Below are 27,869 nucleotides of genomic sequence, written 5' to 3'. Positions count from 1 at the left end.
ATCAGGGAGTGACGTCCTAGGCGGAGGATAATTCTCCTTAAAAAGGGACGGGGTTTCGCCTCTCTCTCTCTTGCTCTGGCTCTTGCTCTCTTGCACTCTTGCTCTCTCTCTTGCGCTCTTGCGCTCTGGCTCCTGAAAATGTAAGCAATAAAGCTTTGCCGCAGAAGATTCCGGTTTGCTGCGTTCTTCCTGGCCGGTCGTGAATGCGTGTAAGATGGAGGTAAGAGGAGGTGAGACAGAAGGAACGGATGAGGAAGGGCCCATCTGACTACAGTGAGAAAGCCAGATTCTATTCTAAGCCAAGCTGCTGGGTGTCTGCACAGATGTGATATGCTCTGATATGTGTTTTGATTCGACCACAAGAGAATCAGCTAGGGGTGAGGGGAATCAGCTGAGGGCAGGGGCTACGGGTAGAAGAAGTAAGTGTGATTAGGAGGAGATTCCTAGACCAAGTAGATATGATGACTTTGACAGGGAAGGCCCAGGATTAATTAACTACCTATTTTCAGACGATCAAACAGCAAAAGAGTCGAGGGTGGTAACCAACAAGGATCAGTTAATGGCATCACCATGGAACTCTGGACTGACTGAAAAGCTCCTAGCTGTCTGGCTGCTGCTTAGTGAAAAGTAAGGGGGGGGCGGGGAAGAGGGGCACTAGAGTGCACCATGACTACTTAGTCCAGGGCCCAAATTGCCCTTGCTTCCTATGCTCCCCAAAGCCCCAAACCAGGTGGTACAGGGCCTGGGATTCTGGCAACAAAAAGCGCTGAGACCTTCATAGCAGAGCTAACAGCTGCTGTATCCCCACTGGCCCTATCTGCCCATGCAAGACAAGGGGGAAGGAAATCAGAGAAGAGGAAGCTCCTGTTCCCCCCCCCCAACCCCCCAGCCAGGTCTTGTTCTCTAACATGCTGATGGGGACAGGAACCAAGAGGTATATCCTTGGGGACATAGCACACCTTCTGTCGTCTCTTGGGTTTTCTAGAAGCAGCTGGCTGTGCAGTTTTCTTGCAGAAGTAGGGCTGGTGTTGGCCACCAAACTTCAGTACTGAACACCCCTCTGCATTAAGGCCCTCCAGCTCCTAAGTGTCACTTTTATGTACTCCTCGTTACTGACAGCTGCAGGGGACGACGAGGAAAATGCTCACATAAGGATCTGATATGATTTACTCCTATTCTATCTCAGTGCTCGTTAAAAAGCATGTTTTTAAAAAAGGGATTCTGGGAGGTGATCCACAGCCGACCCAGCTGAGGGTACAGACCTCCAAAGACATTTCTTGGGGGATATTTAGGACCCTCAGAGTGGCTAGCTAGCCCTGCCTGACACCAGAACCTGCAGAAACACCTCCAATAATACCCACTACCTCTCACACTTCCTTCATCAAAAATCCTTCTCTGTCAGCCTCAATGTTCTACTCTGCCCCCAAACCCTGACTTACATTGGGGTCCTCTGCATCTGCAGCACCTTTCTATTCAGCTTTCTGATTCTGTTTAAGGTAGACACTCAAGCCTGCCCCTACAAGTTTGCCCTTGCCAGTTGGGCCCAGATCTCTGTAGTAGACAGAATAGCAGTCCCTCCAGCAGGTTTAGGTCCTATGCCCCATGAATATGATGCCTTTCCTGACAGAATGGAACTGTGGTTGACATAAAATGTCCAAAATGGCACAGACATTATCTTGGGCCATCTGAATAGTTTGATGTAATCACAGTATTCTTATAAGATGGCCATGTTTGCCACCAGGATGATAATGGACTAAACCTCTGAAACTATAAGCCAGCCCCAGCTCCCCAATGAAGTGTTTTCCTTTATAAGAGTTGCCTTGGTCATGGTGTCTCTTCACAGTAATAAAACCCTAACTAAGACACTTAGGGAAGCAAAGATATTAGATTTTTATAACATGTATTTTACATCAAGTTAGAAACAAATTTTAAACACATTGACCAGGGAGACCACAGACGCAATCAATATCTGTGATCATCACTAATTTGCACTCCTATGAAGACAAAACCTGATTCTCTCTTGGAAGCCTGAGAGCTTAGAGGGGGCACCCATAAAAATATCACCTCAGTTTGAAAAACCTCAACGCTATTGTTCTACACATTTTCTTTGTATCTAGTATAGTCGCAGTCTTCCTTCTTCTGGTGTCTCTATACTGGTTCCTAAAGAGCTAGAGAGTGTTACACACAGCCATGTTAACGACTTTTGGCTCCTTCAGAGACCTTCTTGGTAGATCTCTAAAACTTGGAAGCCTCTGAAGAGTAAATAACTGTATCTATCATGTGTGCGTGCACACATGTGTTTGTGAATTCTTCCTAGCACTGTAATTATGAATTTCCTGGGTGTTTCTCTCTGCCAAACTACTGATCACAGCCCAGCTGGTGGGGAAACAACTGCCTTTTAGAGCCTTGTAGGGCCTGGACCCTGCAAAGGGGCCAACAGAAGAGGACCTGGGGCACATTATCACACAGGGTTCCATTCTCTGTCACAGGGACACAGATTCACTAGAACATGAGGGCAATGAAGAGCAGCAGGCTTCCAGATACCACCCAGCATGAGGGTCCCTTGTCGTTGAACCCCTCAGGTCACATGGCTAAGCCCAGCTTCCCTGATCAGGGTTGTTTCTCTCTTCAGGCTTGCATTCTGTGAGGACTTCTGATTGTCAGATATGTCCACAAAACTCTGCACTCAACATAGAGGAAAGGGTCAGATGGCTTCCCATGTTGTGCCCAGCTCTGGGGAAATCATGAGATGGTACTTGACACCTGGAACAGAGTCCCTGAACTCTTCGTGGCAGTCAGAGGGCTTTTTCTCTGCCCAGAGCAGGCCTCAGGGGAGTGTTGCTTAACCTCAGAGTTGTCATAGTCTAGTGGCAGCCAGGCCACCCTTTGCACCCACCTGTACTACAAGCTTATAAGTGATTTCCTAGCACTTCTGAATTACATGGCACAGGAGAACAGAGGTGAGGAGATTGATTCTGTCTTGGAAAGATGGCCCGAGAGAAAAGCATCCGGATGAGGTGACACCAATACTCCCTGTCATCGATGCATGGCCCACAGGGCAGCATGGCATCCCATTATCACATCTTCGTGGCGCGTGCACTCACACATTCTGCAGGTTGTACCTTCCTAGACATGACCATGAAGATACAGAGTGGATTAGGAGAAAAAACCTTGGACTTAGGGCCAAAGAATTTTGGACCATTTCTTGGCACAAACAAGGTCCTCATGACCCTTGAGCTCTGGGTGTGACTTTTTCCAGAAGGACATCCCCTTTAAAGACACTGTGTGTCAAATGGCTTGGTCTAGGAGACCATACTTCACAAAACATCTACCACTCCACGCACATTTGACGAAGTAAAACAACAAAAGAGAATCTTCACCATAGCAAAAGAATCGTGTAAAAAAAAAATCAAGATATATCAATGGAACAGTGACATGGTTGATCGCTACTTTCCAATTACTGCATTCGACATATTCGTCATGCTCAGAAAAGCCTACTTTTGGGGGATGGAGATGTGTGCAGACCCACATGTTAAATGTCCATCTGGGTTCTTGGCCGGGAAGGACAAAGATAGTCTTCTCACACCAAGCTGTCAGGTATCCTAAGTGACATTAACATTGATCCATTGTGCTAGCTCCCTTAAAAGCATATATGGTGTCAGCATCTCACTAAATGCAAGTGCCAGTGGCAGACACTGTTTTCAAGGGACTGTGAGCTTCCAGAGCATTCTGTTAAGAGCAGAGACCAGTTCCTCACCTAAGACTCTTGACTTTTCTTATTTTATTCCCCCAAATTGTTCCACGTGTGGGGAGAGACTACCCCACATCTGTGCTTTTATGTAGACATCAAAGAAGGCTACAGAGAGGGAAAGAGACTCACACACACTTAGCTAAGTGAGAGAGTTGTTAACAGGGAGGTCGGGGAGGGTTCAGGGAAGCTGAGCAGGCCTTGCGTTGCCATGGAGTTTGTTGAATTAAACAAAGAACACGGAGATGCTGGTATGATGAGGTGACCCTGGCTGCCCGATTTCCGTATGCCGGGTGCATATATAGATATTCAGCTGGGTATTCAGCTGGCCAGCCATCCTTCTCCTCTTTCTTATGGGGATTTAGGCTCTGGAACTGGGGATGGAAAGGATATAGTATCCTGTGTTCAAGGGACAAAACAGGGGAGATCAAGTTAGATATTCTAACTCTAGACCCCCAAGCAATGTGGAGGTGGGAACAGGGAAATCAAGAACAACCAGAAGATATAAGTCAAGACCTCAGGCAGGAGGAAAGAGTCAGGAGCTGCTGGTACCAACAGAAGCAAGATGTAAGAAGCACAGCAATGGATACCAAGAGACCTGCATGTCACATGCTTCTGTTGATCACCAGCTACAACATCTGCCCATGAGTGGAACAGCTGAAAGACAAAAGTTTGGCCCTTTTGTTCCGTGGAAGCATTTACCTATTTTTTTTTCAGGCATATTTTTTCTCTCCATATATTCCTATCTCCTGCTGGAAGATTCCCCTTACTGCTGACCCAGTAAGCTCTCGCAATTAGCACCCAGGTCTCAAGCCTGCTTACAAGTGGACTTAATGTTTGCTATGAAACTCACCCTCGAGAGAAATCACTTCCCATACTGGGTGCAAGCTCATCGTTTCTCACCTCCATCCAACATGCAGTTCTGCAGACAGACTTCCTGTGTAAGTTGCTAAGAATCGTTTAGCACCTGCACACGGAGCACGTGTTCACGGACCGGGAGGCAGACCCAAAGTGCCTGCGGGAAAGTCTCGGCTTGATGAAGGCCCATAATGATGCTTGCATCAAGGCTTGTGCTGTGTCTTATTATTGCTGATAGTAAAGCATGATAAGCAATATCCCAGTTGATTTATCATTGGCTTCACCTCATACTTCTGCAGTATTTGCAATTTTCCTCTCCCGGTCCCCAGAAGACAATAGCAAATATTTTACTTTATTAAGCACTTTAAGGACAAGATTCAGAGGTCTAGAATCCAGCATTCAGTCACTTGGGTTTTTTATAGTCTTTAATGTTCTCTGAGCCCCTTTTGTAATGCTGTTAGGTAGGTGATTTTTCTGGTTTATGTTTTCCTTCCATCTCAACGTTCAATATACTCTCCTGATGCTTCTTGAGCGTTGGTGATATATCAGCTACTCTTCCAAGTGCTGAAGGTCTAGGGTTAACTAGAACCACCAAGGGTCCTTACCCTCCTGTGATTTATTGTCTGTCCAGAGACAACCATAAACAAGATAAATAATTATATAGTAAAAGACGGGCTAAGTTAGATATACAGAATGGAGTAATGGTAAGATATTTCTTTAAAAAATTATTCTGAAGGAATAAAATTTTAAAGATATATAAGAGTTGGGGCTAAAATTCGAGACACTGGACTGAAAACATGACATACTGACAGAAGTGATATTTGATGGAATGTGAGGGAGCTGGCCATATGGATTCTTTTGGGGAGAGTATTCTACATAGAAAGAAAAGCATGTGCAAAGGCCCTGGAACAGAAGTACCCTAGAAGTATTTACGTGAACGCTGTGACTGGAACAAATCAATAGACAGCAACAGACAAAGTCATAATAGAAATGGGAAGCCAGGTCAGTCGTGGCCTGGGGCGCAATGAGGGACTTGGGCTTTACCCTAAGGGACCTAGATCTTGAGTCTAGGCTAGGCTGCCGTGCTGAAGACACAACATAGTGGCAAAGAGCAGAGTTAGAATAATCAGGAGTCTTGTCTTAGTTAGGGTTTTACTGCTGTGAACAGACATCATGACCAAGGCAACTCTTACAAGGACAATATTTAACTGGGGCTGGCTTACAGGTTCAGAGGTTCAGTCCATAATCATGGAGGCAGGAACATGGTGGCATCCAGGCAGACATGGTGCAGGAGAAGCTGAGAGTTCTACATTTTCATCTGAAGGCTGCTAACAAAATACTGGCTTCCAGGTAGCTAGGATGACAGTCTTATTGCCCACACCCACAGTGACACACCTACTCCAACAAGGCCACACCTTCTAGTTGTGCAACTCCCTGGGTCGAGCATATACAAACCATCTCAAGTCTGTTGTAAAAATTCTGGCCAGAAAAGTGGCTGGGAGTGCAATATGGCAATGGGGATGGTGAGAAGGGGCTGAATATTGATTATATATTGAAAAGCATATTTTAAGGACATTTCTGACAGGTCAACAGAGTTGTGGGCAGCTCTGAGACTTTGAGGCAGAGCAACCAAGGGAAGACAGTTGCCATGAACTGAGATATTTGGTAGGAATCTCAGCAACTTGTCCTTGAACCTACACACCTCCTGATGCCTGTCACAGATGTGGGGTGTTAAGTAGGCATCTATGAGTATACAGATGTGGAACAGAGCAGAGAGACTGCTTGGGGAATGGTATTTAAAGCTACAGGAGTAGCTCTCCCTAAGGCAATAAGTGGATAGGTAGAAAAAGAAAGACCTCCATGGCTGAGCCCTGATATGCTTCAGTATTTAGAGGTTGGGTGTAGGAAGGGGAGTCAGCAAAAGCAACTATAGACAAAGCAGTTAGAAAGCCTAGTGGAAAAACTAGTGGATATGGTCATCCAAGGCTCAGGTAGAGAGAAGGTAGGGATCCAGTGTATAGATATTGCTATCAAGACATCAGATAGCGTGAGTCATGAGAAAGACTGGCAAGGCTGGGGTAGTCCTGGTAAGAGGCTTGAAGGAGTGAAGGGAGAAAAGGTCCAGACTGGAGTGGGATATGCAGGGAACGGATGAGAGGGACTAGAGAACGTAAGAGCAGACACTTCTTAGTTACTTTCTTACTGCTGTGATTAAAAAAAAACAATCTGACAAAACCAACTTTAGGGAGAAAGGGTTCATTTTATTCCAGAGCGATACACTCCATCCTGGCAGGGGAGACATAGTGGCAGGATCAGGAAGCATCCATACTAAAGAAGAGAGAACAGAAAGTCAGGCTGGGCTTATACGGTCTCAAAACCCATCCCCACTTCCTCTGGAGAGGCCCTGCCCCTTTGAGGCTCCACAGTGTTTCCAAGCTAGGGATCAAATGTTCAAGCATACAAGCTTAGGAGGGAGCATTTCACATTCAAACTACCAAACCACAACAGCGTTTGCAGTTTTAAAGGGAAAGAGCAGTGGAGGTGATTGTTAGCAGAACAGGTCAAGGGAAGTCGCTTTAGTAAGAGAGATGTCAGAGTGTGCATAGGTGCTGACACAAATGAGCCAACACAGAAGGGAGCCATGATGTTTCTAGAGACTGGGATAGAGGTAGGGGCTGCTAGAGAAATGTGCATCCAGGATGCAGTCCCAGAGTGTAGAGCTATTGGCCTGCCTAGGGTCATGGTAGTTATTTCTCAAGGTCACTGGGTCTTTACCCACTGAAAAGCCAGGCCAACCATACCAGAATCCCAGAGCAGGTGGAGAAAGTGACTGGAAAACCATGACGGATTTCAGCCTTCTTTTTTTCATACTTATCGCTTTCTGCTGCCTTGATGAGTCACGGACACTATTTCCTTATGTTAGGTACTATCTTGGTGGTTTGGTTCCAGCCAGCCATAAATCTAAGGTCATGCTGTGGTCATAAACAGTGCATATGATACATACTGCACATGTTAGACACAGTACCTAAAGAAGTTACTACTCCCTGAAAAAGGTTGAATGAAGAATGCAAAGAACAGGAACAAGTGAATGCCAGCCTTGTGGTTCTAAGTGGATACCAACCTACAAAGGTAAACTACATGTCATGTACTTTCAGTGGGCTTGGAAAAATAATGGAGAAGGGTCTACGGGTCACAAGCTGGGGAATTGTACGCATGTATAATTTTGATTCCTAAGTTTACATCTCAATGAGATGTGCTCCTTGATCTATGTGAGATTCATCTATGCAACAGTTGCTTTTAAGTTACTAAATTATGAAAATGATGGCTTAGAAACGTCTTTGTGGGCAAGAGTGCTTGCTGCTTGTATGGAAGTCCTGGCCTTTGTTCCCAGCACCCACATTAGGTGGCTTGAAACCGCCTGCAGTTCCAGTTCCAGGGGATCTGACATCCTCTTATGGACTCTGAAAATACTTGTTCATACCTGGTGCACATACAGACAAGCAGGCACACACACACACACGTAAATAAAGGTAAAAACAAAAGCCACAGCAAATGTGCTTAATGTCTTTGTAAAATGCACTGAATTTTATATCAAACCCTCAAGAGGTTCCAGCATGTTCTCTCCAGTTGTGTAAAATACTGCTCCTTTCTTTTAACATGGCATCCCTTCTATGAGGGATAGGACTTTTCCTCCTCACTCCAATGACGGAATTAATTCTCACCTTCTGAGTTGTTTCTCTTTGTTTCAGGTCTGTATTTTTTCACTCTAAGATAGTTTTATCACTGCTATCTTAGATGAGATGGAGGGGAAATGGGGAAAGAACTACTTTGATTTGAGTCAAGCTTTATAATTCTTCCTTCTCTCAATGCATCTCTTAGAGATGCCCCATGTAGGAGGAGTTAGATGAAGGGTACTGGTTTGTTGGGGAGGGTCTGTAACTAGCCTTATCCCCACCAGGTTAGCAGAGAGGATAACTCCATGGGGCTTCTTCACCCTAAGCATATCATGTGTGGCTATAAGGAGATTTGTTTGACATCTCTTTTCAAACATGATCAAGAACGTTTGTCAGGGACTATTGTAGGCATTAAGGGTGTTCTCATAGGATCCGGGAGAGGTTTACAATGAGAAGTCATTCTCAGATCCCAGGGCCACTTACAAGATAAGGAAAGGAAGTGGAGAAGTGATGGGCTTCAAAGGAGGATGGCCTATCTATGAAGAAGCTTTGGTAGTGCAAGGCAAATATTCAACACGAAAATGCTTGAAGAGAGATTATGCAAGAGGATGGGCAATGAAAACTCTCAGTGTCCAAGTTCAAGTTGGATGTGCTCTCCCCAGCAGTTTTCCCTTGCCAATTGCACCCCATTCCCCTAAGCATGAATTACATGTTTGAACTCAGGCATACCAATCAGCCTTCTACTCCAAGGAACTTCTGAAGGCTTTGCTCTCAAGGTGCTTAGATTCACCAACTGCCTGCTATAAACTTCTTGGTGGATGAATGGTCTGCGCTGTCTGAATCAGATGTTTCCAGGGTTCTTTGGTCTTCATTCTATTCCCTGGCAGCTTTCTATCAAGGCCCTAGGAAGCTTCTCAGAGCCTAGGGACACTGCTTAACTTCCCAACCATCCCAAGAGCTGGTGAAAAATATTTCCAGATACACCATCATCTCCATCTACAAAATCCCAACTGTGAAAGTATCTGTGACCACGGCTGCTTCTACACATTTCTACATGAGGAAGGTATGTGTGGAAAGCATAGCAACATCCCGGAAGAAACCCACAGAATCCATAGGACAGAATGGAAGTGTAAGGCAAGGACATACCATGACAATGTCATGGGCAGTGCTTGGAGAGAACTGGTGTCTAGGCTTGGAGCTGATTGCTCTATATGGGTTAACCACACAACAAAGTTCTAATCATTGGGTCATGGGAAAGAGGATGCTAAGCTTAGAAAGCTTGTGGAATTTTCCTCAGTGACATAAGTATTAGTCATGCTTATAGTATCAGCAACCTCTAAAGCTATTTTCTCTTCCTATTTTTAAATTTACTTATTATTGTGTGCATATGTGCAAGTACCCATGTATATGTATATGCATCACATGCATGCTTGGTGCCTTCTAAGGGCAGGAGATTTCTAAGGATCCCCTGAAATTGGACTTACAGGCCATTATGAACTGCCTGCTCATACAGTCTTCTCAGGTCAAGAGCAGCAAATGCACCTAACTACTGAGCCACCTCTCCAGCCCCTTGGATCTATGCTCTTTATTAAGTGGTGGCTGTATCCATTCTGTAATCCAGGAAGGGGGGACACGGAGGAGAGTAGAGATTGATTCCTGTTGTTTGATGTAGGAAACTGAGGAGCTGCCTTGATCTCTGTCCCTGACAAAGCTTTGAGACCCTGGAGGAATATGTGTTGGGAAGGGTGTTATGTTGCTTCTACAGTGTCTGCCAAGCCTTTGTCTCCTCTGAAATAAGAAATACAACTAGCAGTCTGTAGCTGTGTCTGTGTCTTGGTTTTAAGAGATATGGAAGGCTGCTGAGATCTGTAAAGGGACTGTGGATGCTTGGGGACTCTCACTAAAGTTTCAAGAGTGCTTTTCTTTAGTTAATGGGACGAACACAAGTACAAACACTTGGTCAGGAGAATGTACAATGAGCCCCCAGTTGCCTCTACTGCAACTCCAGGTAGCTTGAGCCCCATGCTAACCCTGGGCAGGCTAAAGCCTCCCATCTATCTGATGTAGAACTCTAAGTTTCTAAGGAGCTATTAAGTGGAAGACAACTTGTCTCCCATCTTAAGTCAGGTTCCTGAGAGAACTCATTAGGCTTTCTAGATGGATTATTTTGTTGTTGTTGTTGTTGTTGTTATGGTGGTGGTGGTGGTTGCTACTACTGCTTCTTCTGCTGCTGCTGCTAATGCTGCTAATGCTGCTAATGCTGCTGCTGCTGCTGCTACTGCAGTTGCTGTTTCGGTACAAGGGTTCAAAGACTTTCTAACCAATAATACCTGTGGAGAATGAAGGAATTGTTTGCAGTATCTAGGAGTCAGAGTTTGGAGGTAACATGTTCTGCACAGGCTCATGTATATAAAGATGCGATTTCTCAAACATGTGGTGATGTTTGAGAAGATGTGAAACCTTTGGGAGGTAGAGCCTAGCTGGAGGAAGTAGAACTCTGCCCAGCAAGCTCCAGGAATCCTCCTGTCTCTGCTCCTCAGTGCTGGGGTTACAAATGGGGGCAGCCATGGCTACACCTGCCTTTTAAAATGGGTGTTGTGGCTCTGAACTCAAGTCCCCCTATTTGCACAGCGAACACTTTACTGGCTGAGGCATCTCCTCAGCCAGGGTTGCAATTCTTGTCTTCAAAATATGTGTAAGATTTTACACACACAACTCTACTATGAGCAGGGCTTCTTATACATTGAAGAATAGGATGGTTCCATGCTCCTCAGAGAATGTGGGGCTCCTTCTGTTTTTTCTCTGGATATTAGACTTACATAAGACGCTGAAAAGGACTCTAAAGGCTTGGTGTACATTTAAGCCATGTGTGCAGCCCTCATCTGAGGACACTGTTGTACCAGGGCAAGAGTGGGCAGCCAACCTATTAGTCAAAAACACTTTCTCTATAATCTTTCCAGAGGAGCACAGACTTTCAGCATTCAGGGACTCTTCAAGGCCATGCCCCAGTGCTGCTCTCAGGTTGCATGGTGTCCTAGTTTGCATCAAGAGAGTCTTGGTTGCTGCTTCCAATACCGGAAGATCACACAGTATTGCTCTGCTGCCTCTGAGAGCTGATCAAGAGGCTTAAGCTGAGCCTGAGGGGATTTGGGGTTGGACCAGCTTTTGAAGGATCCCTGCGAGACATGATTTTAGCAGGGTGAAGGGCTGCATCTCATCCAGAAGCTTACAGGTAGGTCCACTGACCATCCTTTGGAAGAACTGAAGAGCATCTCACTTTAAGGAGGATGTGTGGTGGGTCCAGGGAAAGTGCTCCCATCATTACAAGGTCAATGATCAAAAAAGAAAAAAAGAGAGAGAGAAAAAAAGAACAAAGGAAAAAAGAAAAAGAAAAAAATCAAAATGGGTATAAGAAATGAAGTTTTTGTTTGTTAGTTTTGGCAAGGCAAACATCTTAAGACAACTTTTATAGTATTCTCCACTCTGGTTTGTGCGACCTTTGAAAGCCGGCTGCTGGAAGAGCACGTCCCCCTCTTTCCTACCTTCATCTTTGCTTCCCATTTGGCTTCTCTGGGAGAACATTAAAGTTGTCCCCTGGTTGAGTCAAGCTGGCCAGTGCCCAGACAGGAAGCAAAGCTGTGGAGGTGGTCAAATGGGGATTGATGTCATTTGGAGGAAGATCTGAGGGCATATGCAAGGCCAAGGGGCTGAAAGCAGGGAGTATTTAGCTAAGCCAAGAGGGATTAGCTGCAGCTTACCAGAGCTGGCTTTCATGTGTCTAGAGAAAGACAAATGAAACAGCAGGCCAATGGGGAAACCAAAATGCCTGTGTCCACAGAAGTCTGAAGCCCTCTGCAGGGAGAAGGCAGTGGTAGATGTGTAAGTCCAGGGAAGAAGGCTTCCCTGGCCAGCCTCAGCCAGACAGCGGGAGGGTCTGAGTGTAAATTTATTTTATGTTAACAGGAATTGTATAAAAAGGACTTTAGAGCAAGTCTTTCTCTCAAGGCAGAGGCTTCAAGTTCAGTTTAGAGCCCACTCATTGCGAGAGTATTCCCTACCCCCTCATCCGGCAGACTCAGGTTCACTGAAGCTATTAGTGCCAAGGGGGAAGCTCCAACTAGGAATGGACAATAAACATTCCCCATTCTCACTCATGTGCCAGCCTCAGATGCCTACCAGCTGGCTATACTCCCACATCCTGGCTCTCAAGTGCTCACGGACACATATCCATGCATATGCACGCTCACATTAACCCCACTCCTTGCTCTGTCAGTCTCATTTACATAGAACATTGTACAATTTGTGTGTGTGTGTGTGTGTGTGTGCATGTGCGCATGCGCTATTGACAACTTAGGCAGTCTGATGAAACCCATGAACTCCCTTGGAAAAAAGTTATTAATGCAGAAACAAAAATATATAGGATTAGATAGAAAGCTAATCAATTTCCAAATATCTTTAAGTCTTGGGTTTGGCACTATCTGTGGTTCCTGCTTTAAATAATATTCAGTGATAGGTTGTTTAGAACAATAGTGTAAAGGCTATAAGTAATACTTTGATATATCTCAAAGAACTGTAAATTAATAGGAAAATATATGACATTTCTTTTTTCTTTTCTTTTCTCTCTTTTTTTTCTTTTTGGTTTCCTTTTTTGGTTTTTCGAGATAGGGTTTCTCTGTGTAGCCTTGGCTGTCCTGGAACTCACTCTGTAGACCAGGCTGGCCTCAAACTCAGAAATCTGCCTGCCTCTGCCTCCCAAGTGCTGGGATTAAAGGTGTGTGCCACCATGCCCGGCTTATATGACATTTCTATTGGCATTAAACACATAGACACCATGAATGCCACTGTGTATTGTTGCTTATAGTTGATATTTGAGTTTCTGATAATGAAAGTGTTACTCAAGTTCACAAACCGTCTTTCATCTTTCCCTAGAGCCTTGGGAGATCCATAGCTAATCCCAGGCTAATGATTGCACCTTCATTAATAACATTTCTAAACACTTATTCACCAACGACCCACTTACACATTTCTAAATCACACTTCATAAAGTACCCACAATGTAACTGGGAAGTTTTTATCAGTCGTTTATACAGCTTCTTCTTCTTCTTCTTCTTCTTCTTCTTCTTCTTCTTCTTCTTCTTCTTCTTCTTCTTCTTCTTCTTCTTCTTCTTCTTCTTTTTCTTGATGTGTCAGTCTTGTAAGCATTTATGGTTCTGAGATGTCCACCATGGCCATTTTCAAGAGACCAATGCAAAGCCATGAAAGAGATGAGCCGTGTACATCAGTGCATTGTATTTTCACCACAGAGATGTAGTGGATGTAAGACATTCCAAGGAAGCTGGGTGAAATGGTGCTCTACCCCTGGGGTGGAAGAGGGAGCAGAGATAGGCAAGTTCCTGGAGCTCCTTGGCCAGCCAGCCTAGTTGAATCAAGAAGCTCTCCAGGTTCAGTGAGAGACCTGTCTCAAAAGTAAGATGGAGAATATGGAGAGAGATGTTTTACATAGATCTCTGCCTCCCCTGACGTGTGCACATGAAAACACACACACACACACACACACTACCTGGAGACATAGTTGTAAATTAATTAGGAAGTGTTGAATTTTAATGATCTATTAAATGTATTGCTATATAATTTATTGAACTATGTATATACTATCTAATTTTTGGATACAACTAAGTTTAACAACAAGCTTTCACACTTGGCTTACATTATGGTTTATAAACCAGTACCAAATATGACAATATATATATACCTAACCTCAGATTATCTTCCATACCAGTCATCCTCACAGTTGCCATTGCTCGTGAACACCCCTTCCACTAACATTGTCACTTACACCAAAATCATAGCACTTACATCTTTCCACCTTTAGACATAAATTATCCATGCATACCACACACATTGCTATATTAGGTGAACCTAAAAGATACAATTCAAATATACCTTCAAACTTATACAACCCCAATCTTGAAAATGCAAGCACAACATCCTAGTTGTAACATAATCATTAACACCACATAACTTTTCCCATACAATTCCTACTCTTGAAGACACACATGCACAGATACCACACACACTCATTTCCTAGTTCCACACATGAACAATGTCTCAACATGTCAGTGTGCCCATCCATACTGTTGAAACACATTCAAGTGTTCTTATTCTCGTACAAGTACACTCTTTATGTACATGTTCACGTGTGCCTAATTCTCTTATACTGTTGTCATGTGACCATATTTCTGGGGAAACTTGAACAAATATCTGCTTCTCTCAGGTAGGGAATGGATGACAGACCAAAGTAAGGATATTGTCAAAGTTTAACTTGGTGAATTAATTATGTAGGTTAGAGATGTATGGGTGAAGGGTTACTAAAAAGAGCAGAAATGACTCAAAGACAGCTTTATCACCCAAAGCCCACCACTATGGGTTATGGTTAATGAAGGTGAGGACATAGAGGCTGCTCCACTACTTGCAGGCAGCTCAACAGGTTGAAGGATGTCTCTTTGAGGCCACTTGGCTAATTTCTGCAGCTTCTAGACAATTGAAGTGGTGTGAGCCTCCTCCAGGATACCTGTTTTGTCTGAGAGTGTCTCTCAGTAGTCTTTATACCTTATATATGCTAGTGAATATGATCTGTTTCAGGGACTTCCTGAAGCTATTGGGTTGTTTACTTCCGGATTCTAATGAGCTTCCCTGCAGGTTGGAATGTTTCACCTCTGTTAAGAACATTCTGTATTTTAATGAGTTTCTCCCCTGAAATAGAACATTATATGTGGGAAGAAACTGCTACAGGACTCCCCACAACAAACACATATGACTAACCCTATCTCTGTAAACATACACATGAAGTCACAAATATACATAGCATTCATGTAGACGCATTCATGTGGATTCTCCATCCCCTTACAAAGTTGACTCTCATAGTTTAGTACCCAACTGTCTGGGTGCACCCACACCCACCCATCAACATGCAAGTCTGAGCCTGCTTCCTCCTTCATAGGAAAGACTTCTCATTGCATCTGACTGCCCTTCGAGAATGTGAAGGGCCAAACTGGGTGACCTCAGATGAATGCATCAGGAAGAGCCAGGCAGAAGCTTGGCCAGAAAGCCCATTTCCTCAGCAGAACCCTAATCTATCATTGTCTCCTCCTTTGTCTTTTGACTTCTGACTCAGTGAACTTCAGATCCCTTTCATCTCTGCCAGTAAAAGGGATTAAATACACTGTGTTGTGAGGAGTAGCTGACAGAGAGGACCGTGGAAGCTATTTCTCTGCCACTATTGAGTCAAAGAAATTTCCACATGGTTTCCCATAAGTTGGAGTTTAGTTGAACATATAACAAGCACATCAGGCAGAAGAGAATATATCAAGACTACTTCTTTTCCAAGTAGCTGGATCCTGGGTCCTGGGAAAGCATAAGAAATAATGGGATAGGGCTGCTTGCTAGGATTGTTAACAGAGGGGCTCTCCAAGAGGTCTTGGGCATAGGACCTACAGTCACAAAGAACTGGGGACAGTGTGGTCTATAAACCTACTGGGCTGGCCTTTCATGATATAATTCAGGAACCCATATGCAGTTGGACTCAGGGGCTGCCTTTACCATGAGTTTTCTCTGCCTTAGAGCAGAGGTACTTTCTAGATTCATCTATGGCTCTATTAATGTTTCATAAACGATATCTTCTGAGAACCCCAAGGGCAGAGAGGTTCTGACCAGGCCCTGACTCAGCAGCTTATGGTCCCGGGCTGGGGTAGGAGGGGTTTGCCTTGCATTCTAAGATCATCCACGGGACCTGGCATCAGCATCTAGCCCCATCTGGTCTATTCATTGCTTTGGCTGGGTGACTGGGTGTGTCACTGTCTGCTGCTAGGGTAAAATGCCAGAGATAAGCTAAAGAAGGCTCACAGTTCCAAGGATTCTGGCATATAGTCCGTCAGCCCTGCCGCTTTGAGCCTGTGTCAAAGCAGAACATTGTAACGGTGGAAGTTACTCACACTTGTGGCGGTCTGGGAAACAGAAAAGTTTGAGTTAAGGGTCTATAATTCTCTTCAAGGCCAAACCTCCAGCAACCCAACTGCCTTCCACGAGGCCCTTCCTCCTAAAAGTGCAATCAGTTCCTTGTTACACAAAAGTCTAGGGACAATGCCTTTAACAAGTGTTTTGGGGAGAACGTTTAAGATCCAAACTATAACAGTAGAAAGGGGCTGTAGTTGTCACATATAAAGATGTGATGGGAGGAGGGGAGCTTGGCTCTGCAGCTTATATCACAGGGTGACTGGGTGGCCTCAGACATTCCTAAACCTCTCAGAGTTACATTAGCCGAGAAAAGGAACACTTGTTGTCAATGACTTTCAAGTTCTTTGTCATCTTGGGCTACTCCTGTAATGAAGGTACAGGGAAGACCTAGGCACAGCAAGAAGAGGGCTTATAGTCTCAGTGATCCATGTCCCAAGGACAGGAGAAGAGACGAAAATCAGAGGGACAAGTCCAGGGTCTGTGTGACAGGTAATCACTGTCAGTGAGCGTTAGAGGCTCTAGAGCCACCATGAGATAAACCTCTGTGCATGGCCGTGAGGGATCCTGCCTTGCGTTTACTGATACACTCACTGCAGGCAATACTATTCCATGAGCTAGGGGCTCTGACTGTGTGACATGGAGAAGGTGAGTGAGCACCCGCAATCATCCCTCAGCTTCCTGGCCATGAACACCACAATGTGATGATCCACCTCACGTTCCTGCTGTCGTGTCTTCTCCGCCACGTGGACTGTGCCCTCAGACTGTAGATGAAACAAACCCTCCTTCCTCAATTTGATTTCTGCCATATATTTTGCCACAGCAATGAGACAAGTAATGAATCCACCCAGGCTTCATTTACTCGGCTGCTTATGGAGGCTGGATACGTAGACTGGTCCAAGGATAAAACTATTACTAAATAGGGCCAGTAGAAAGGATTGTGGAGGCCCCAGTTCTTGCCCTTAATAGGACCTGCTTTTGGAGAGAAGTTAACTCTAAATAAGACTTTCAGAGGTATGGTCCAGGGAGGCAGGGAGGAAGGAAGATAGGTGTGCAAGGGAAGTATTCACTTTGTCCAGCTTGTCCTGCTGGAGAAGTTGGGAAGAGCAATAGCTAGCCTTTATTGTTTTCTGCAAATGCTAAGAAAATTGAGTATTTACTTCATTTAAGAGCTATACCACTCAATGAATAAATACTATTGGCTCTATTATTATCTGCACTTCATTGTCTGAAGAAAAATTTAAAACAAGAATGGATAAAATTGGTTGCTATATCTGGAAAGTCCAAGAGTAAATCTAGCATAGGAGGCTAGGGGCTCAGGCTAAGTCTCATCAGGATCCCATCTCCTGTCCACTCTCTCTGTCCTTTCCCAACCCCAAGCCCTTCTAAAGAATGCCCCACCCCTTGCTAATACCATTAGTGTGTCTGTCTAACCTGCAGTCAGGATCCACTTGGGTTGCACAGAGCTTGTTGAAGGCCCATTTGCTCAACACATAATGGGGATTAGAATTCATTAATGCACTACAAATTAAAGTATTAATAACGGCTGTGGAGTTTAAATGAGAGGCAAGGAAGGGAACCGGGCGAGTGGCTGCTCCTCTTGTGTCCCCCACCTAGCTGCATTGTTCTGGCAGGGGCAGTCCTGTGCTCTTTAATATGCTGTGACAGCCGCTGAAGTGACCCCAGACAATAAACAGGGCCTCCTAGTTAAGTATTAATCTGCCAAAAGAATGACCTTCATCCACTAAAGAAGGGATGTTTTTAAAAACCCCGCAAGTGGAGGAAGGCTCATTTGCTTGCTCATTTAGCATATTAAAAGGGTATTATTGCTACAAACAAGAAATCTAAATGAGGCCTGGGCAGGAGCTGCGGATAACACTCCTGATTAAAGGTGCAGGGTAATGATGAACACGGAAGGCTGAATCTGTTATTGTTCTCCAACACAGCAGGACCTGGCTGTCAGGATGTAAAAGAATTCAGTCTGGAGCAGGCTCTGTCAGACAAGTGTGGGGTAGGCCTTTCTTCCTGATGGTGCCTACCTCTACCAGGGGACAGCAGGTTGGAGGAGGGATGCCAGAGGCCACCCTAGAACAGAGCCTAGAGAGAATTCCCAACAGCAACAGCGGTGTCAGTCTGTATTTCCTATTGTCACCCTCTGACTTGATGACTTCCTGTTTCTTGGGTCCATGCTGGGCCACTCTGTGGACAGCATCTTCTCCCTAGAGCCCAAGGCAGTTCTCCAGGGAATTAGCTCTCCCAGTTCTTAGAAAAGCCTCTGACAGGTAGACAAGGGGCGGGATCCGGGAAGGAAGGGCTTGCCTCTTCTACCCAGGAGAATGCTGAGTCCTGCTTGTCACAGGAGGAGAGATTTTGAGAGCAGGAGTCTACTGAGGGAAGAGGGCAGGTGCATTGGCAAGGCCATGGATGAAGAGAAGACAGAAACATCACTGAGTGGAGAAAGCAAAAAGATATAACCACTGGGCTGGAGAGATGACTCACTGATTAAGAGTATGTGTCCAGTTCCCAGCACCCCCATGGTGGCCTTTAACTCTAGTTCTGGAGCTTCTGACCTCCATGGGCAACAGGTACAGAAGTGATGTACATAAATGCAGGCAAAACATCATCCACATAAAATTAAGTAAATAACTCTTTAAAAAGGCAAAAAGAGATACAAACACAAAACTCTTACTCAATAACTATCTTGTGGGGGGAAAAGAACAATGTATGCATGGTGAGATGACATTTGACAGGGAGGTAGAGCCTGCCCCGAGCAAGGAGAATCACCTGAAACCAACAAACATGAAACCAAGTTATAAGGACACAGAATTTTGAGAATATAAATAATATAAATAAATGGCAGACAATAGAAAAGAGGACAAATTTTTGAGAATTCAAAAGGGAGTTTCATTTTTCTAAGAGCCCATAGTATTCGGAAAGTCACTTCTGTGCTGTGTAATCCTTGAGGACAGCGACCCTGTGTTGTTCAAGTCTCAATTCTCATGCTAGCAGGCACTGTCAGAATTGAGGCTATTTGTTCTCTCTACTGAGAGTTCTCTTCCAAGGTTCAGACATGGAAATATTTCCCAGCCTTCCTTGGAGCCAAATCGTAAGCAGATGACGAATGTTTGACAGACAGGACATGGATAGAAGTGATGTGTCACCTCTGGCCCAAGGCACAGCAGATACAGTGTTTCCCACCCATCTCTTTCTTCCTTTACATTGGCAGGTGAGTGATGAAGAGGGCCATCCCAGGATGGAGGCTGAATCTCTCTGTCACGGGCTGGAGAAGAACCCTGCCAGCCTATGTCAACATTTCCTTGTTTCTGCTGTGTTGAGCCACCGAGAATTAGAGGCTTACATCTGGAGGTAATATGTGTTGTCCTCATTAATATATGTGGTACTTGATGGATATTTTTGGAATTAATAAATGTAGGCTCTCTTTTAATCTTCACACTAGCTGTCTGTTAGGTATTTCCAGTTGATGAAGAAGGAGATTCAGAGTTAAGAAGTAATATAGCCAAAAGTTAAATTTATGTCTTCAAATTCCAGATCCCTTTTCACTCTACCTGGCTGTCTTTCAAGAATATAGTCTGATACATATTTTATGTGAAATTTTACCAAAAAGTACTTTGCTATAATAGAGGTTCAGGACTTTCCGATGAGAGCCTTGGCTGACTAGTCAAAGGCCATCATGTTGGATGCAGTCAAATCCTTCTGAATTTAAATTCACCAAAGAGGGAGCTTTCTGTCCTTGGGGTTGAGGGAGGGGTCACTCCTGCATTTCTTAGCTTCCTGTGAAGGTCACTATCCTGTGGGAGGTGCTTCCGTCTTACCTTCAGACTGATTTCTCAACCTCTTTCTAGCCTCCACAGTGTGGCATCTTGGTCCACTTGAACTAGCCCATCAAAAAGATAACATGAACTAACAAACGCATGTACCTGTGGACTCCTCAACCCAGCCATGGCTCACAGAAGAAAGGATGGTCTAAGGAGAGGGAATTGTTTCTACTCTAAGCCAATTAAGAATAGGTTGAGTAAGGCCAGCCACAGGACCAGAAATAAGTTTAACCTCTGAGAGAAAAACGGTAAAGAATCAACCAGAACGGATAACCTTAGTTACGACAGAGGCATGTGAAACATGGGTCTGGATTATTCTCTTCTTTCATCGTCAACTGCTGGCTTCCTGTAGGGTCTGGCGCTCATGTCAGCCAGAAGAATTTATTGAGTAAAGAATATGTGCCAAAGAAAGAGCTGAGGATGCAGATGTGACCGAGAAAAATCCAGTACCAGGCTGTTTCCCAGTGCCTACCACTAAACAGGGGCTCTTTGCCCAAAGACGACTCCGATAGAAGCAAGGCTGCACCTTCAGCCGGCAGTGTTGTTCAGTGGTTCCCGTGGTGGCCAAATCCCTCTGGTTCATACCATTTCTCTACTCTCCAACCTTCCTGTGGGATGTGTTCCCATGGACCAGAGCTCAGAAACTCAAATGCAGCTCTGGACCTGGAACTGGACAGATCGAAGGAGACTGCTGCCATACTCATTCTTTATCTTAAAGGTGAAGAAGTCAAGACCCAAAGAAGGAGAAATGATGGAATGAAGGCCATCCTTTGGATTTTGTTAGAACAAAAGTCATATATCATTTAGGCACATTAATATTTAAACAAGAGAATCTACTTGTGCTTTTGAGTAAACCAACTCATGGTTGATCAAGGTGGGTGGGAAGGAAAGGTCATCTGCTCCTCAGGACAGTCTGGGGTCAGTACACACTATCCTAGTCTTCCTCAGTTTGAACTCATCCTCCAGTCCACCTCCACTCCTATGTTGCAGGTGCCTTCATTTCTAAAACAATTTGAACGGACAAACCACAGGGTACTGCGAGTCTGAGAGAGCTCCTTTAGTGGAGAAATTGCCCAATCCCTGGATAAGGAAGGAGCTGTCCATGGTCTGTCAACAAATAGTTCAAGTGAGCATGAAGCACTTGCAAGCTGGATCTTCATCTGGCAAGCTTGCTCTAGAGAGCTAACATTCTTTCCTGGGACAGGAAGACTAGATAGTCTCCACCCTCACCTGTGGGCCTCGTCCCCTTGTCCTTGCACACTCCCATGGGTGTGCAGATATTCATAATCTCAGCCCAGATCAAGTGCTGCCTGTCTCTCTGACCCCTTCTTCAGTTTCCATGCTCCTAAATGTATGGTAAGTGCCACTCACAGCATTCGCTGCCTGGTGCTGCTAGCCTCTGCCTGTGTCTTTCTCTCTCAACAGCCCTGACGTTTTCTGAGAAGGTGATACACCTGATATTTGTGTTCATGGCACCAGCAGAGGCCTAAGGCACAATGCAATGGCACATTGCTTAGTTCTGAGAAATAACTCATTGTGTCACTTCCTCTTTACACAAATAGCAGAGCGTATTTATAAAATTGAGGTGTTATTAGATGCCCTTCATAAGTATGGCCCATTCTGTGGATCAAAATTTCATACAGTTCATGATCACAGTTACCAAGTAAATTTATCGAAATCACACTCACGTCATCTCCTAGTTCTAGAGACTTTTGCCTGTTCAGATGTTCTTTGTCTCTCTGTCTTTGCCTCTGTCTCTGTCTGTCTCTGTTTCTCCATCTCTCTCTCTCTGTCTCTCTCTCTGTCTCTGTCTATACCTGTCTCTGTCTCTCTGTCTCTCTGTCTCTCTCTCTCTCTCACACACACAATCGTTCTCTGCTTCTCAAAGGCCTTTACAGCTAGAATAAGTACTACTATAAGCCAGTATACCCAGGTATCATGGCTAGGTCTTCATATGGAAAATCTCAGCACTGTGGAGTAGGCTTTACCACCCAGCTTTATTTGTAAAGGCTGATGGTCCAGAGCAGTCAGGCAACCAGTCTGAGCTTCACAGAGAGAACTGCAGAGTTAGATGAAGCCCTGGCCTGCCTAATCTGCAGCCCAGGCCTCTCTACAGACAATAATTTAGCTTATTCAGCATGTCCTACTTACAAGAGCCCATGGTTTAAGATTGTCAACACTATTGGTTTCCACTATTGGTGGAAAGACTTCCTAATTTTTTGGGATGCCCTAAAGTCACATACAGCTAGACTTGGGCTTGACAGATTCATCCCTCAGTGACATCCGCCTGTGCACATGGTCTCTGCTCCACTGGCAGGTAAACCACAGTGTCTCTGTTTAGTCTGCCTGTGACTGCCAGGGAAAGGCTTCTCTTGGATTCTGGGTCCAATTTCCTCATGGTATCTACTGGGTATTACATAATAAAGACAAAGACAAGATCTGCCTGCAGTAAACACACAAGACAAAAACCCTCTGCATCCTCCCCAGGGATCAAGTCGGTCTCAGGTGTACGAACTCCCAGCTTCGACTCTGTCATGTTTTTGTACAATTTGCCATGCCTTCGTTTACTTGCTCCTGTTGATATCATTAATCTATCCATAATCTCACTCTTTAAAGGATGAAGAAACAACACCCATGTTAAATTTGAAGTCATTTAGAAACCATTTCTGCTCCTGCTTTATTTATGAAGCTGACTGTGTGGAATCTAAGTGGCTAAGGACACCTACCGTACATACCTCATCTGAGAACAGAGGTCAGGCTTAAGGGAGCAGAGTTTGGATGGGAAGGAGAAGAGGCTGGGCTGGGCTGAGAAAAGCAGCCAAGTGAAGCCAGAGATGGAGCCATGGCAGTGGAGTGGCCACAGAAACCTTCCAAGCAGCGGACACAAAGAAGTGGGAGCTCCTGGCACTGGGGAGCTACAGCAACAGGAAGAGGCTACACCTGCAAAGGAAGCAAAATGAGAATCCTGCCTGTTCCGCATTCTATTTTCTGAGTTGAGAATTCCACCTTCCCCACCAGGTAGAAGAAAGATTGTCCTTAAAAATACCTTCAACTTGGGTCTGGGGTGCCAGAGAGACAAGGGTCCAAGGAAGATGGAGGCATTCTAGGCCCATTTGGAAAGGCTATGAAAAGCTAAAAGGTTTTCAATACAGAGAGAGGCCGAATGAGAGATATCCAAAAAGAAGCTGGGAATTAGAAATAATGCCACTACAAGTATCTACATTTTCCTAACAGCCAAGAAGTTTCAGATGCCAAAACTGCCTACACAGGTGATGGATCGCTCCAGCCCCAGAAATGTGGCTCTGTGACACAATTAACCTCTTGATGAGAGATTCCTCTCAGTTAAATTTTTGTTGACAGGTGTCCGAACCTAGACAACTTTGAAGCTTGACTGACAGCTGGAGAAGGGGAGGTCTCAGTCCCATCTCCCCCTCTCACCCCATCTTCCCACCTCTTCTCCAATCCCTTCTGGGCACTGAGCCCTCTTCTCCAGTGAACATTGCTTTGTCCCTCACTTCTGTTTGAATGGAGACCTCTCCTATCTCCATCTGTGCCCTCAGAGGTCACAGTACATATTTTAAAACCAGCGTGTAGAAGTCCTCTAGGTGGAGAGCTCCAGCTTGTGTGTATCATTTGCCTTGGTTTGCCCATTAGGTTGTAGAGGCGCAACAAATACTTCTGAAAGAATGGTGACATCAGTAATCACAGAACAATGAATCAGGTCCAGTAGTTATCCACCTTTGGCATGCTAATGTGGGGGCTTGGGATATAAAGGCACATTTAAAGAAATTAAATTACTTGAGATAACACTAACGCGGTCACCCCAAAGCTACTTTGCAACCACCACTGTAGTACACAAAACATCTTGCTGTCTCTATAAAAGCGTGCAAAGCCATTGCACTGCTCACTGGGTGGAATTATTATATGCCATTAAGACTGCTCTCCCACAGGGCTGGGGATAGAGTTCCATGGCACAGCCCTGTCTTGTATTTGCAAGGCCCCTGAGTTCAACCCTCAGTGCCACAAAACAAACAAACAAACAACAAAAACAAGGGGCAGACGACTCTGGCATCCTAATGAACCTGGGCATCTTGGGAGGTCACATCACCCTGGTCTTGTACAAGTTAGTCAAAGGGTTTCGTGCTCACTGTGTACGAAACCTGATCAGCGCTGCATCCGCCAACCATCATCTAGATATTGGGAGAGAGATCAATAAAGCCCCCTTAGGGAGTAAACCACCCATTGCGCTGTGTATCCTCTCAGAGGATACTCAGGTAAGAATGAGAGAAGTTGCTTTGTGCTGGAACAAGAAGGACTTTTCCAGAATTCCATGACAATGTCCTCCAGGTAAGGAGGGCAGCAAAGGTCCTCATAGAATTCACTTAGTTGGAAAGAAAAGAAACTTTAATATGGGTACTTTTCAGATCTCTGGAGAACAAAAGAAAATCATCATGTTTAGAATCATTGTGACAATTCTCCACTGTTCCTCTTTCTCACAACCAAGGGGGTCATCCTTGCAGGGAAGAAGTCAGTGCTGAGAAGGTCTACATGCCTGTCTCATGCCTACGAGTGATGGAAAGGGTACTGGGGACCCCATGGGTCCTAGGGGGAAAGAAGCACAGATCTGTGGATTTGAATCAGGCTACATCTTAGAAGGTAAGGAGAAAGGGCATCTTATGGTTTTCAGTGAGACCACACAACACAGGATACTCCAGGACACCGAGAGGATGAAACACAACATCTGGGTGTCTCCTGCAGAAGCTTCAATTCAAGCCACTTACCTGGAGAGGGAGCTGTTACCGTGAAACCCAGTCCATGAGATATATGCAGCAGCCTCATCTAAGTGGGTTCTGTGTCTGAAAAGACTAATCTGTCAGCAACATGTTCCTGCACAGCCCCTGGATAATTAAATTTCCATGTGGCTAGCTCCCTAGAATCCTGTGTGCTCTGAACTTTGGAACCTCATGCCTTATTCCTTAAGGGCTAAAGGGAACTTTTTTTTTTTTTTTTTTTTTTTTGGGCCAGTGATAAGACTCTGGTAGATGATTTAAACTTATTATTGCTCTGGGAAGTTACTTAATCACCCTGATCCTTAGATTTCCCCATGGGAAAAAGACATAGCCATCATCATCATCATCATAGCCATCACTACGGCCATTAAACATTATTAGATACATTAGGCAAAAGGTTTTTGCGAGGTGTTGAGTGTATTGTCTGGCACATGGTAACACCTGGAATTAATATGTAGTAGTAACTGTCACAGGCCCTTTGAGAAAATGAAAGAAGCCACATGGAATTTGGCAGGCATCTAGTAACTGGCTAAGTGAGATGCCCAGAGCCCTTATGAGGAAGACACTTTAATGATATCTTCTACATTTACTTTCATAATAGAGAAATCTTATCTCTTGTACTTTTCTCAACAGTTTATGTTGTCCTTCAGTTTCTGGGAGTCAGTGAATGTCTGCTCTAGAGACTTTCTAGGTGTGATCAGGTCCCTGGACCTCACTAACTCAAGGATGGAGATGGTACCCACCTTTCAGTGACACAATGAAGAAGGAAGTTACAGAGCCCATGTAAAGTGCTTATTGGATATCAGACAGGGAAATGCTTGTTACAAAGTAACTTCTAGTGATGGGGAAGACATGAGAGAGAATAGGCCCGTGTATTCAGACATTCTACATGTGTATATGACTGTCAAAGTAGTAATTTTTACTGGAAGAAGGCTTCAGAGCAAGCTGGCCTTTCTGAGTTTGCTGTGTACTCACACACTGTCGATCATGAGGTTTGAAATCTTGGTAAGTGTCTACTGCTGTCCACGGGCCTGGCAGCCATGATGGTTTTCCTGTGGAGATCTTGTCGATACGATGACACTTAGTTCTGACTGTTAACATGACACAGTGTAGAATCACCGAGGGAGGGAGTCTTACTGATGAATTGTCTAGGTTGACCTGTGGGCATGTCTTGATTATGTTAGTTGATGTGGGGAGACCCAGCCCCAAAGTTTGTGGCACCATCCCTTAGGCTGAACCTATGAAATAAAGATGAAAGTGAGCTGAACTGTGCAGATGCCCATTTTTCTCTCTTCGATCTTCACCATGCATGTGGTCAGCTGCTTCAAGTTCCTGCCCTGACTTGCTCTCAGTGTCAAACTCTAACCCGGGCTTGCGAGCCGGAACACAAGCGTACCCTTCCTCCCTTGAAGTTGCTCAGCAAATTTTTATCACAATAGCAGGAAACTGAGGCAATGCTTAGAGCAAGATGTCTCACTGGGTACGGTGGCCAGTGCCTATAAGCCCAACATTAGGATGCTAACCTGAGCTTCATTGTGATACTTTGTTTAAAAAGAAAAAAAAGAAGTATTGTCACGAAGTAGCTTAGCGTGTATTTAATACCATAACTATTATGTATTATACATCAGAACTTACAGGAGAGGGATACAGGAAAGCATTTTTCAGGTACCAGGGATACATTGATCCAAATAATAGTGATCTTGAATAGAGAGAGCTGAAACAGAGCCACGGTGGACAGACAAAGGCATTATGTGTACATGTGCAAATGCCAGGTGTTTGGAAAGTGGAATAGAAGAGCTACCTATGAAAGTCACCTGTGCTACTCTAGGAGAGCTACCTACCAAAGACACCTGTGTCACCTAGGAGAGCTATCTACCAAGACATCTGTGTCACCTAGGAGAGCTACCTATAAGAGTCATCTGTGTCATTTAGGAGAGCTGCCTATCAAAGTCACCTGTGTCACCTAGGAAAGCTGCCTACCAAAGTCACCTGTGCCATCCAGAGCAGGGATGCAGTCATCAAGGCCACCACAGAGAGTGCAGGTGCAAACAGACTGTGACCTCCAGAAGACAGGTGTTAGGTGACAGTGCAGATTTGGAAGAAGATTGAGGCAAAGCCAAACAAGCCACTCCCATTCCCTTGTTCTTGCTCAGCACACAGAGAACTGGGAATGAAGGACCCATCATATCCCTGTGCCTGCCCCAGGGTTCCTCCAGCTTCCATTCCCTCTGCTGTGGTCACTCCTGACCCGAAGCTTTCATCCTGAACTTGGCTCATTGTGTGCATTAGAGATGCTCACTGAGAAGGGGCTGGGGAGCAGGAAGGAGTGAGGGTGGGAAGAGAATGAGTTATGAGAAATGAAAGACAATGGAAAGAAAGCCATCAGGTGACTGGCTCCTGGTGATTAGGAGCAGTTCCAAAAAACAGGATGGATGCCTGTGAGATCACCAGTCCTATGCCTCTGTGGTTTTGATGCCCTTCCACATATATCCGAACGATAAACACTGCCTATATGATCCTTAGAAATACCTAATTTTTAAATTCACAATGCCAGTTGCTAGTTTATTTACTCGTGAGTGTTTACTGGATTCCTCCTGTATACCATGTGCCATTCGCGTGTTGGGAACATAAAAGTGAACAAGATAAACATAATGTCTTTCTTTAAAAAAAATACCCAGCACGTATGTTTGTTAAAATGCATTTATTCTTTGACAGTTTCAAACATGTATGCAGTGTGTTTTGATCCCACCCACCCAGCTCCCCCCTCCTCCTTCTAGACATCCTTTCTTCTACATCTACCCCATCAACTTCATATTCTCTTCTTATTTTTAATATATTTAATTAATTTACTTTTTAATAATCCTCTGAGTCTCAGTGTACATGGTATACAGTAGTCCACTGGAACACAGACAACCCACTGGATAATACCCATCCCTGAAGAAGCTGAGTCTCC

At 44.7% G+C, this 27,869-nt stretch overlaps 1 long non-coding RNA gene across 2 annotated transcripts; it reads left to right on the top strand.

The window, feature by feature from the left end:
* Positions 1 to 176: 176 nt before the first annotated feature.
* On the top strand, positions 177 to 26,177 carry Gm40518. 2 transcript variants are annotated; one of them, XR_870719.1, is made up of 3 exons: positions 177 to 220; positions 19,517 to 19,656; positions 22,743 to 26,177. It is a non-coding gene; the product is annotated as a predicted gene, 40518 (long non-coding RNA). The 2 variants fall into 2 exon arrangements; XR_870720.1 differs by lacking the exon at positions 22,743 to 26,177 and adding an exon at positions 20,154 to 20,525.
* The last annotated feature ends 1,692 nt before the right edge of the window (positions 26,178 to 27,869 follow it).

The sequence above is a fragment of the Mus musculus genome, chromosome 9 (genome assembly GCF_000001635.26).
Source record: "Mus musculus strain C57BL/6J chromosome 9, GRCm38.p6 C57BL/6J".
Taxonomy (NCBI): domain Eukaryota; kingdom Metazoa; phylum Chordata; class Mammalia; order Rodentia; family Muridae; genus Mus; species Mus musculus.
Note: the sequence above shows the minus strand (reverse complement) of the source record. Positions and strands in the feature narration are given on the sequence as shown.